This window comes from Scyliorhinus canicula, unplaced genomic scaffold (genome assembly GCF_902713615.1).
Source record: "Scyliorhinus canicula unplaced genomic scaffold, sScyCan1.1, whole genome shotgun sequence".
Lineage (NCBI taxonomy): Eukaryota > Metazoa > Chordata > Chondrichthyes > Carcharhiniformes > Scyliorhinidae > Scyliorhinus > Scyliorhinus canicula.
In genome coordinates, this window is record NW_024056036.1 from 577,373 (window position 1) to 587,999 (window position 10,627).

A 10,627-nucleotide genomic window follows, 5' to 3' on the forward strand; every position below is an offset into this window, starting at 1 on the left:
GTAATTTGTTGCAGTTCTCCTCGTTTCTATCTCCCCAGTTTAGAGATTGTGTATTGGTTTCCAAAGTCCACGTGGTGAATGGAAATTGTGAACAGCCGTGGCCCCAGCACAGATCCTTGTGGAACATCCCTTCCTACCTTCTGTCACTCTGAATAACTCCACTTTACTCCCACTCTCTACTTTCTGTCTTGTAACCAGCTGACAATCCAGTCTATCATTTGTCCCACCGACATATTCTCCGATCGTGTCCATTATTGTCCTGTAGGGAATCTTATCAATGGCCATTTGAAAATCCAGATAATTGACATTGACTGCATTACCATTGTCTATCACATCAAAACATTCAATAAGGTTAATCAGGAAAGATTTTTCCTTTTGAAATCCACACTGACTGTTCTATGTTATATTTATTTTTTCTAGATGTTCTTATATTCTCTACTTTAGTCAGGATTGTATTATTTGGTGATGTGAAGCTGACTGGTGTACCATCCCTGGGCATGATCTGTCCCATTCTTAAACACAGAAATTACATTAGTGATTCACCAGTCCTCTGACACTACACCTTCAGTGAATGAATTATGAGCCGTACTGCCTGTGCTATCACTTCTCTACATTCTTTTAAAATATGTGAATTTAGTCCATCTCTAAGTTATACGGGTTTAGTCAACACATCCTTTCCTGATTTTAAATTAATTTATCTCATAAGTTGTCTTATTATTCAATGTTATGTTTACATGTTCTTTATTCCGGGGAACAAGCGAGGTAAAAGAATGTTTGAATATTTGAATCATCTCTCCCTCATTAACTGCGGTATTGTGCTGTCTATCCCTTAATGGTCCAATTCACATCAAATTTTTTATTGTTTGTATCTAGAAAATATTTTATTGTTTTGGCTGATGTGCCTGGATAATTTATATTCATAATGGAGGGGTCACTGTGAAGAACGTGCAAGTCAGTGAGAATTGTCAGCAAGGATTAATCAGCACTGTTTAACTGGAGATGTTAATCAGTGGAACCTTTCAGATACCGAATTGTAGATTTTGCACCAAAGGGCAATTTCGGATTGCAGTAAAAGTTCATAATTTTATTGCAATAGAGTATCTATCATGAGTTTTTGAATTAAGCGGAAAATTCACAGATGGTGCTTTTAAAAAGGGAGACTGCAGTCCTCCAAATCAGTGGCTTCTCCAGAATATTAAACTCCAGCCAGTTATTCTTTTTTTTAAATTCATTTTTATAGAATTAGGTACTATAAATGTTCTTTTTATTAATATAAATTTAGAGTGTCCAATTCATTTTTTCTAATTAAGGGGCAATTTTGCCTGGCCAATCCACCTACCCTGCACATCTTTGGGTTGTCAGGGCGAAACCCACGCAAACACGGGGAGAATGTGCAAACTCCACACGGACAGTAACCCAGAGCTGGGATCGAACCTGGGACCTTGGCGCTGTGAGGTAGCAATGCTAACCACTGCGCCACCGTGCTGCCCTCAGCCAGTTATTCTTAATATCAGCAGAAAAAAAACAAATATATTCGGGTAATCGATTCCTGACATAATTAACAGCAGCAGTTACAGCAGAATTCAACAACTGCTGTCACTTGTGAACTTGCTGATGTGACAGTAGGTGTTGTGACTGAATGAACCCCTTCCCACTCACAGAGCAGGTTCCCCAGTGTGAACTCTCTGGTGTGTCAGCAGATGAGAGCATTGAGTGAATCCCTTCCCACACTGGGAGCAGGTGAATGGTCTCTCCCCAGTGTGAGTGCGTTGGTGTGCAGTGAGGGCAGAAGAATGTCTAAACCTCTTTTCACAGGCAATGCAGCTGAATGGTTTCTTCTCGGTGTGAATTCGCCGGTGTGACCAAAGGCCAGATGAATGAGTGAATCCCTTCCCACACACAGAGCAGATGAACGGTTTCTCCCCAGTGTGAGTGTGTTGGTGTGCAGTGAGTTCAGAAGACTGTCTGAACCTCTTTCCACAGTAAGTGCAGCTGAATGGCCTCTCATCAGTGTGGATTCGTTGGTGTAAAATGAGGCTGGCTGACTGAGTGAATCTCTTCCCACACACAAGGCAGTCAAATGGCCTCTCCCCAGTGTGAACCCGCTGGTGAGCAGTGAGATTGGATAACTGCCCGAAACTCTTTCCACAGTCAGTGCACCGGAAGGACTTTTCTTCGGTGTGATTTCGCTGGTGTCTCAGCAGGTTGGTTGACTTAGTAAATTCCTTCCCACACGTACAACAGGTGAACGGCTTCTCCCCAGTGTGGCTGCGTCGATGGATTTCCAGCAAACATGGGAAATTGAATCCTTTGCCACAGTCCTCACATTTCCACGGTTTCTCTGTGGTCCCTGCTCCTGTGTGACTGCGTCGATGGTATTCCAGCAGGGATGGATAATTGAATCCTTTCCCACATTTCTCACATTTCCATATTGTCTCCCCAGTATGACTCCGCCGATGGTTTTCCAACAAGGATGGATAATTGAATCCTTTCCCACATTCCTCACATTTCCAGGGTTTCTCTCCCGTGTGACTGCGCCGGTGAAGTTCCAGCAGGGATGGATAATTGAATCCCTTCCCACAGTCCTCACATTTCCATGGTTTCTCCATCATGCCAGCTGCAGTGTGACTGCGTCGATGGATTTCTAGTCGGGATGGATAATTAAATTGTTTCCCACAGTCCCGACATTTCCACGGTTTCTCCATGATGCCGGTGTCCTTGTGACTCTCCAGGTTGGATGATCAGTTGAAGTCTCATTCACACAAACACGTGTATGGTTTCTCCCCACTGTCAGGCTTTGCAACCAGAGAAACCTCTTTCCACAGTCAGTAGACTGACTCTATCGCTCCGGTGTGAGTGCTTCCTGATCCTGTTATAAAAGAATAGAATGAGACAAAGTCATATCACAGAAGGAGGCAGTCACCCTGAAGTTAGAAATCCTTTTATTTCTGAGACAAATCAGGATTTTACAAAAGTCATCACTGTCAGTACAGACAGAAATTCAGAACGGATAATTCTAGTTTTTATGGGACATTTCTCCTTACTTGTTGCACAAAAGCTGTAAACCACTATCCTGCACATTTTTGCTCCTTCCTGGGCTGAAATCATAGAGTTTTACAGCACAAAAATAGACCCAGCCATCAGACATCTATCTATTCTAATCCCACTTTACTGAACTTGGTCAAAAGCCTTGCATGCTTTTCCATTTCAAGCGTTCATCTAAATGATTCTTAAATGTTGAGAGCGTTCCTGCCTCTACCACCCTTTCAGGAAGTGACTTCCAGATTCCCACCAGCCTCTGGGTGAAAAAGCTTTCCCTCAAATCTCCCACCCTAAATCTGTCCCCTGGCTATTGATCTCTCTATTAAGGGGACGAGTACCTCCCTATCTATGTCCCTCATAATATCATACACCTCAAATATGTGCCACTCAGGTTCCCCTCCTCTGGGGAAAATAACCCATTATTTTCAAACATTTTAGCTTAGGCAACACCCTGGTGAATGTCCTCCACACTCTCTGGGGTGCAATAATATCCTTCCTATAGTGTGGCGACCACAACTGCACACAATGATCCTGCTGTGGCTGAACAAGTGTTTTATACAGCTCCATCAGATCATCCCTGCTATTATATTCTATGATGTGGAGATGCCGGCGTTGAACTGGGGTGAGCACAGTAAGAAGTCTTACAACACCAGGTTAAAATCCAACATGCTTGTTTCAAACACTAGCTTTCAGAGCACTGCTCCTTCCTCAGGTGAATATTCTATGCTTTGGCTAATAAAGCCAAGTGTCCCATCTGCCTTCTAAACCAGCTGATGTCCCTGTGCTGCTCCCTCTGACCCTCCACTACCCAGCGTCCTGCCCTTCATTGTTACGTCACCAAGATAGCCGCGCCTGCGCTCTGCTCCCCGCTGGAAAAAAGATGGCGGATGTTAACTTGGGCCTGTTCCCGGGGAAAGCACCGACGCTGCAAACGCGGGAGCCGCAGGTTGTTATTGGGGGTTTGCGGCCTGCACCGGGTGTTAATGAACTCTCTTCCCACCCACGCAGACGCAGGAGCCCCTCCCGCCGCTGCCACCGCCTCTTACCGGTTGCCGAGCGACAAACAGGCGCCTCACCTTCACTATTGTTCAGCCTGCGCATGCTCGAAACACTGGAGGAATCGCGCATGCGTTCAGATCTCCAGTTGGCAGAGGGCATTCCCACCGCGGGGAAGGCTGGGTAAATTCCCCGCCATTAGAGGTCCCTGTTTGTTCATATTCGCTGCTCCTGAGGCTGCGCTAATACCCGTTTCAGCCTCGTGCAGCCGCGCATACTCCGGGAAGTAGGCTCTCGGGGGCGGAGCTTTCGTGGATTCACCCATTCACAGAGAGAAACATTATGTGTCATTGAAAAATAAAATGTTATAAGTCATGGCCTCATTTTGTTTCATCCTCCAAACACCTAAACTTTATCTGATGTGTAATCATAGAATCATAGAAAGTACAATCATAGAATTTACAGTGCAGAAGGAGGCCATTCGGCCCATCGAGTCTGCACCGGCTCTTTGAAAGAGCACCCGACCCCAAGCCCACACCCCACCCCAAGCCCATCCCCACAACCCAGTCACCCCATCCAACACAAAAGGGCAATTTTTGGACACTAAGGGCAATCCACCTAACCCGCACATCTTTGGACTGTGGGAGGAAACCGGAGCACCCAGAGGAAACCCACGCACACACGGGGAGAACATGCAGACTTCACACAGACAGTGACCCAAGCCGGCAATCGAACCTGGGACCCTGGAGCTGTGAAGCAATTGGGCTAAACACCATGCTACCGTGCTGGCCATAATGTTGGCGAGTGTTGACTTCCGGGTGCGGCTATGAGGGAGTAAGTCGCACAATTGGTGGCTCCTGCTCTGGCCAGACGTTTGGACCCCCCCCCCCCCCCCTTCCCGGCTGTTTTGCATTTTCAAGCACTGGATTTGGAGGCATAGTTAACTAGCCATTGGTTCCACACCTGGTGTATGGAACAGAGAACCCAAAGGGCTCGAAAAGGGAGAAATAAGAAGATAAGCACGGGTTGGGTGGAGGCTGCGGCAGAGGACAATATGGTTGGTGTCCAGACCCCTGGTGTGCCGGCCCAACCATCAACGGAGGAATTGATGCGGGCCATTCAAGAGGGCTTCGCTAGGCAGAAACGGGACTGTTTAGACCTGATAAAGGATATGGTTGAGCGGATCGAGCGCAGGCTATTTAGCACAGGGCTAAGTCACTGGCTTTGAAAGCAGGCCAGCAGCATGGTTCAATTCCCGTAACAGCCTCCCCGAACAGGAGCCGGAATGTGGTGACTAGGGGCTTTTCACAGTAACTTCATTTGAAGCCTACTTGTGACAATAGGCAATTTTCATTTTCATTTCATTTCAGGCTGGTTGCCCAGGATCGGACGATTCAGAAGTTGGAGAAAGCGCTGGCTGATCAGGAGGAGCACGAAACGACGGTGGAGATGGAGTTGGGGATGCTGAAGGATCAGCAAAAAAGGCTGCTGGAGAAGGTAGAGGACCTGGAGAATAGGTCCTGCCAGCAGAACTTAATAATTGTTGGTCTCCCGGAGGGGGCTGATGCTGGCGCGTTTATGGTGAATGTGTTTCAGACGTTACTGGGGTTCAGGGCTTTTCCCCGACCAGTGGAGGTGGTCCGGGGATACAGAGCGCTGGCTAGGAAGCCGTGGCAGGGGGACCACCCTCGGGCTATGATGGTCAAGTTCCACAGGTTCAGGTGATGGAGCTGTTAGCGGAATTTGGGGGCATCTCGGGCTATAAGTTAAATTTAGGCAAGAGTGAGGTATTTGTAGTACACCCGGGTGATCAGGAGGAGGGAATTGGGAGACTCCCATTTAAGAGGGCAGTGAAGAGTTTCAGATACCTGGGGGTGCAGGTGGCCAGGAGTTGGGGGACTGTCCATAAGCTTAATTTTACCAGGCTGGTAGAGCAGATGGAAGAGGAATTTAAAAGGTGGGACATGGTGCCGCTATCGTTGGCGGGTAGAGTGCAGTCCGTCAAAATGACGGTTCTCCCGAGGTTCTTGTTCCTTTTTCAGTGTTTGCCCATCTTTATCCCTAGGGCCTTTTTTAGAAGGGTTACGAGCAGCATCATGAGCTTTGTTTGGGCGCATGGGACCCCGAGGGTGAAGAGGGTCTTCTTGGAGCAGGGTAGAGATGGGGAGGGGGGCTGGCGTTACCCAATCTCTCGGGGTATTATTGGGCGGCCAATGTGTTGATGGTGCGCAAGTGGGTAATGGAGGGGGAGGGGGCAGCATGGAAACGGATGGAGATGGCGTCCTGTGGAGATACAAGCCTGGGGACCCTGGTAACGGCGCCGTGGCCGCTCCCTCCTACGAGGTATACCACGAGTCCGGTGGTGGCGGCTACCCTCAAGATTTGGGGGCAGTGGAGGCAACATAGGGGAGAAGTGGGGGGCTCGATGGAGGCTCCGTTGAGGGGGAACCATAGGTTCGTCCCCGGGAACATTGATGGGGGGATTTCAGGGTTGGTACAGAGCGGGCATCAGACAGCTGAGGGACCTGTTTATTGATGGGAGGTTTGCGAGCCTGGGGGAGTTGGAGGAGAAATTTGGGCTCCCCCCGGGGAACATGTTCAGGTATCTGCAGGTAAAGGCATTTGCTAGGTGGCAGGTGGAGGGATTCCCTTCGCTTCCCGCGAGGGGGTGAGCGACAGGGTGCTTTCGGGGGTCTGGGTCGGAGAGGGGAAGATATCTGATATCTACAAAGTTATGCAGGAGGCAGAGGAGGCGTCAGTAGAGGAGCTGAAAGCTAAGTGGGAGGGGGAACAGGGGGAACAGATCGAAGACGGGACATGGGCTGATGCCCTGGAGAGGGTTAATTCTTCCTCCTCGTGTGCGCGGCGTAGCCTCATCCAATTCAAGGTGCTGCACCGGGCCCACATGACTGGGACAAGGATGAGTAGGTTCTTTGGGGGTGAAGACAGGTGTGTCGGGTGCTCGGGGAGTCCAGCGAACCATGCCCATATGTTCTGGGCATGCCCGGCGCTGGAGGAGTTCTGGAAGGGGGTGGCGAGGACAGTATCGAGGGTGGTGGGATCCAGGGTCAAGCCAGGATGGGGACTCGCGATTTTTGGGGTTGGGGTGGAGCCGGGAGTGCAGGAGGCGAAAGAGGCCGGTGTGCTGGCCTTTGCGTCCTTAGTAGCCCGGCGAAGGATCTTGCTACAATGGAAGGATGTGAGGCCCCCAAGCGTGGAGACCTGGATCAATGACATGGCGGGTTTCATTAAGCTAGAGAAGGTCAAATTCGCCCTGAGAGGGTCGGTACAAGGGTTCTTTAGGCGGTGGCAACCTTTTCTCGACTTTCTGGCTCAACGATAGGGTACGGGGACAGTAGCAGCAGCAACCCGGGGGGGGGGGGGGGGGAAGGGGGAGGGAAAAGGGGGGGGGGGGGGGTGGACGATGACTATGTTTGTTTATTTAATTTAAATTTATTTTGAAGTTCTTTTGTTGTTCATTGGGGTTGGGGGGGTGGGGGGATGTGATACATGGGTCGATACGGTCTGGGGGTGGTACGGTTATTATGGGTTATTTTGTTGCATTTCATTGTTTGTTGGTATGTTTTATATTTTCTGTAAAAAATTCCAATAAAAATTATATTTAAAAAAAAAGGTTCCACAGGTTCCTGGACAAGGAGTGTGTTCTCCAGTGGACCAAACATACACGGAGCTGCAAATGGGACAACAGCATTTTGCGCGTTTAACAAGATCTGAGTGTGGAGGTCGCCAGAAGGAGGGCAGGCTTCAATCAAGTTAAAGCGATCCTGTTCAAGAAGCAGGAGAAATTCGGACTGTTATACCCGGCGAGTCTTTCGGTTACTCATGAGGACCAGCACCATTATTTCGAGTCGCCCGAGGACGCGATGGAGTCTGCTAAAAGGAAAGGGCTGGTGCCGAACTGAGAACTTATTGTTTTAAGTTGTAAAAGTTTTTTTGAATGATGGTTGTATGTTTTCTTTTTCTTTTTTCTTCTGTATTTGAGTTTCTTTGAAGACAGGGGAAGTAAAAAGATTCAGTTTCTGCGGGTTTTCTGTGTTTTAGTGGGGGTGGTTGGTGGGGCTTTTTACTCTGTATTACTTTGATTTGCACTACTGTGAGGGTTTGCTCTGTTTTTTTTTGTGCTGCTTTTTTTTTTCCCTTTAATTAGGCGAGTGTTTGGGGCTGGTTTGAGGAGAGAAATGGTTTCGATGGGCGGGCAGGGTGGAGGGGAGTTAGGGAACAATAGGTGGGAGACTTCTTGGTGCCGGGACGGGGGTCACCAGGCTAGCTGGGTGAGCTAGTCTTCGGAAGCACAGTGTGTGGGGGGGGGGGGGGGGGGTGTGTGCATATGTTTAGTTTATGGATGGGGTTAGGTTACAAAGTTGTTGCTAGGGGGGAGTCGGGGTAGTTGTTCTGCTGGTGAGGGAGGGACTTGGTCCGAGGGACAGAGGGGAGGCCGGGGGTGGGGGCAGCCAGGAGGCGGGTCGATGGAGGCGCATGTGCTGGGGGCGGGCCCAGGAAAGGGGATGGCTGATCGGCGAGAGGTGGGAGGCACATGGTGCACCCTCAACTAGGCGGGTCACCTGGATTGTTAGAGGATTAAATGGGCCAGTTAAGAGGACACGGGTGTTCGTGCATCTGAGGGCCCTGAAGCCAGACGTGATAATGCTGCAGGAGACACACCTGAAAGTGGCGGATCAGATCAAGTTGAGGAAGGGTTGGGTCAGTCAGGTTTTTCATTCGGGGTTGCATACTAAGAAAGAGGGTTTGCGATTCTGGTGAACAAGCGGGTGCAATTTGAGGTGGGTAGTATAGTCTTGGACGGGAGATGTCGTTATGACATGGTTAGCGGAAAGCTGGAAGGGATGAAGGTAGTTTTTGTTAACCTGTACGTGCCAAATTGGGATGATGTGGAATTTATAAAGACGGTGCTGGGGATGATACCTTACCTGGACTCTCACTAGTTGGTTATGGGAGGGGAGGGGACTTCAATACAGTCATCGATCCCGGCCTGGACCGGTCTTGTTCAAAAACAGGTTAGGGTGCCAGCAATATCAAAGGAACTGAGAGGGTTCATTGGGCGGGGGGGGGGGGGGGGGGGGGGGGGGGGTGCTGACCCATGGAGGTTCAGGCAGCTGATGGGGAAGGAGTTCTCTTTTTATTTGCATGTCCATAGGTTCTATTCCCGTATCGCCTTTTTTATTTTGAGCAGGGATTTATTGACAGGAGTGGCGGATACGGGGTACTCGGCAATCACCATTTCGGATCATGCTCCATATTGGGTCGAACTGAAGGTTAGTGAAGAAAGCTCTCAGCGCCCACAATGGAGGTTAGAAGTTGGATTGTTGGCGGACGAGGCGGTGTTGAGAGGCTGAGGAAATGTATTCAAAACTCCCTGCATATCAATTACACGGGGGAAGTCTCAGCAACGGTGGTCTGGGAGGCACTTAAGGCAGTGGTGAGAGGGGAGTTGTTTTCAATTTGGGCTCATAAGGACAGGACAGGTAGGCAGAAACGGACCGACTGGTAAAGGAGATCTTGCAGATAGACAGGAGATATGCGGAGACCCTGGGGGTGGAGTTCTTAAGGGAACGGCGGAGGCTGCAGGTGGAGTTTGTGGTGCTGTCCACAGGTAAGGCAGTGGAGCAGCTTCAAAAGGTGAGGGGTGCGATCTACGAGCATGGGGAGAAAGCCAGCAGAATGCTTGCACAGCAGCTGAGAAAGACTGAGGTGGCCAGGGCAATAGGAAAGGTGGCTGATGGGGATGGAAGGTTGTTAAGGGATGGGGCTGGGCTGAATAAGGCGTTCAGGGACTTTTACAGTGGGCTCTATAGCTTGGAACCTGCCACGGGCCCAGAGGTGATGAGACACTTTTTGGAAGGGCTGACCTTCCCAAAGGTGGGTAGGCAGCTGGTAAATGGGCTGGGGGCCCCGATTAGGCTGAAGAGATATTTGAGGGATTGAAGGCCATGCAGCCGGGTAAAGCTCCGGGGCTGGATGGGTACCCGATGGAATTTTATAAAAAGTTCTTTGGAATATTGGAGCCAGTGTTGGTCAAGGTTTTTAATGAGGCAAGGGACAGTGGGGTGCTGTCCCGATGATCCAGGCCACCATCTCCATTATATTGAAACGGGACAAGAGAGCTATATGGGTCCTATAGGCTGATATCCTTTTTTAAATTTAGAGTACCCAATTCAGTTTTTCCAATTAAGGGGCAATTTAGCGCAACCAATCCACCTACCCTGCACATCTTTGGGTTGTAGGGGCGAAACCCATGCAAACACGGGGGGAATGTGCAAACTCCACATGGACAGTGACCCAGAGCCGAGATCGACCCTGGGACCTCGACACCGTGAGGCTGCAGAGCTAACCCACTGTGCCACCGTGCCGCCCAGATTTCCCTTCTTAATGTGGATGCCAAATTGCTGGCCAAATTCTTGGCCTCCAGGATTGAAGCTTGTGTGCCAAGTGTTATGGAGGACCAAACTGGGCTTGTTGAGGGCAGGCAGCTGGTGGTATATATAAGAAGCTGCTCAATGTGATCATGATGCCCCTGGAAAGAAGGGAGGTTGAAGTAGTTATGGCGATG

The 10,627-nt window shown here is 49.6% G+C and overlaps 1 long non-coding RNA gene across 1 annotated transcript; it reads left to right on the top strand.

Annotated features, from left to right (window-relative positions):
* The first annotated feature begins 5,472 nt into the window (after positions 1 to 5,472).
* On the top strand, positions 5,473 to 8,079 carry LOC119961734. The gene is made up of 2 exons (XR_005459736.1): positions 5,473 to 5,535; positions 7,673 to 8,079. It is a non-coding gene; the product is annotated as an uncharacterized LOC119961734 (long non-coding RNA).
* The last annotated feature ends 2,548 nt before the right edge of the window (positions 8,080 to 10,627 follow it).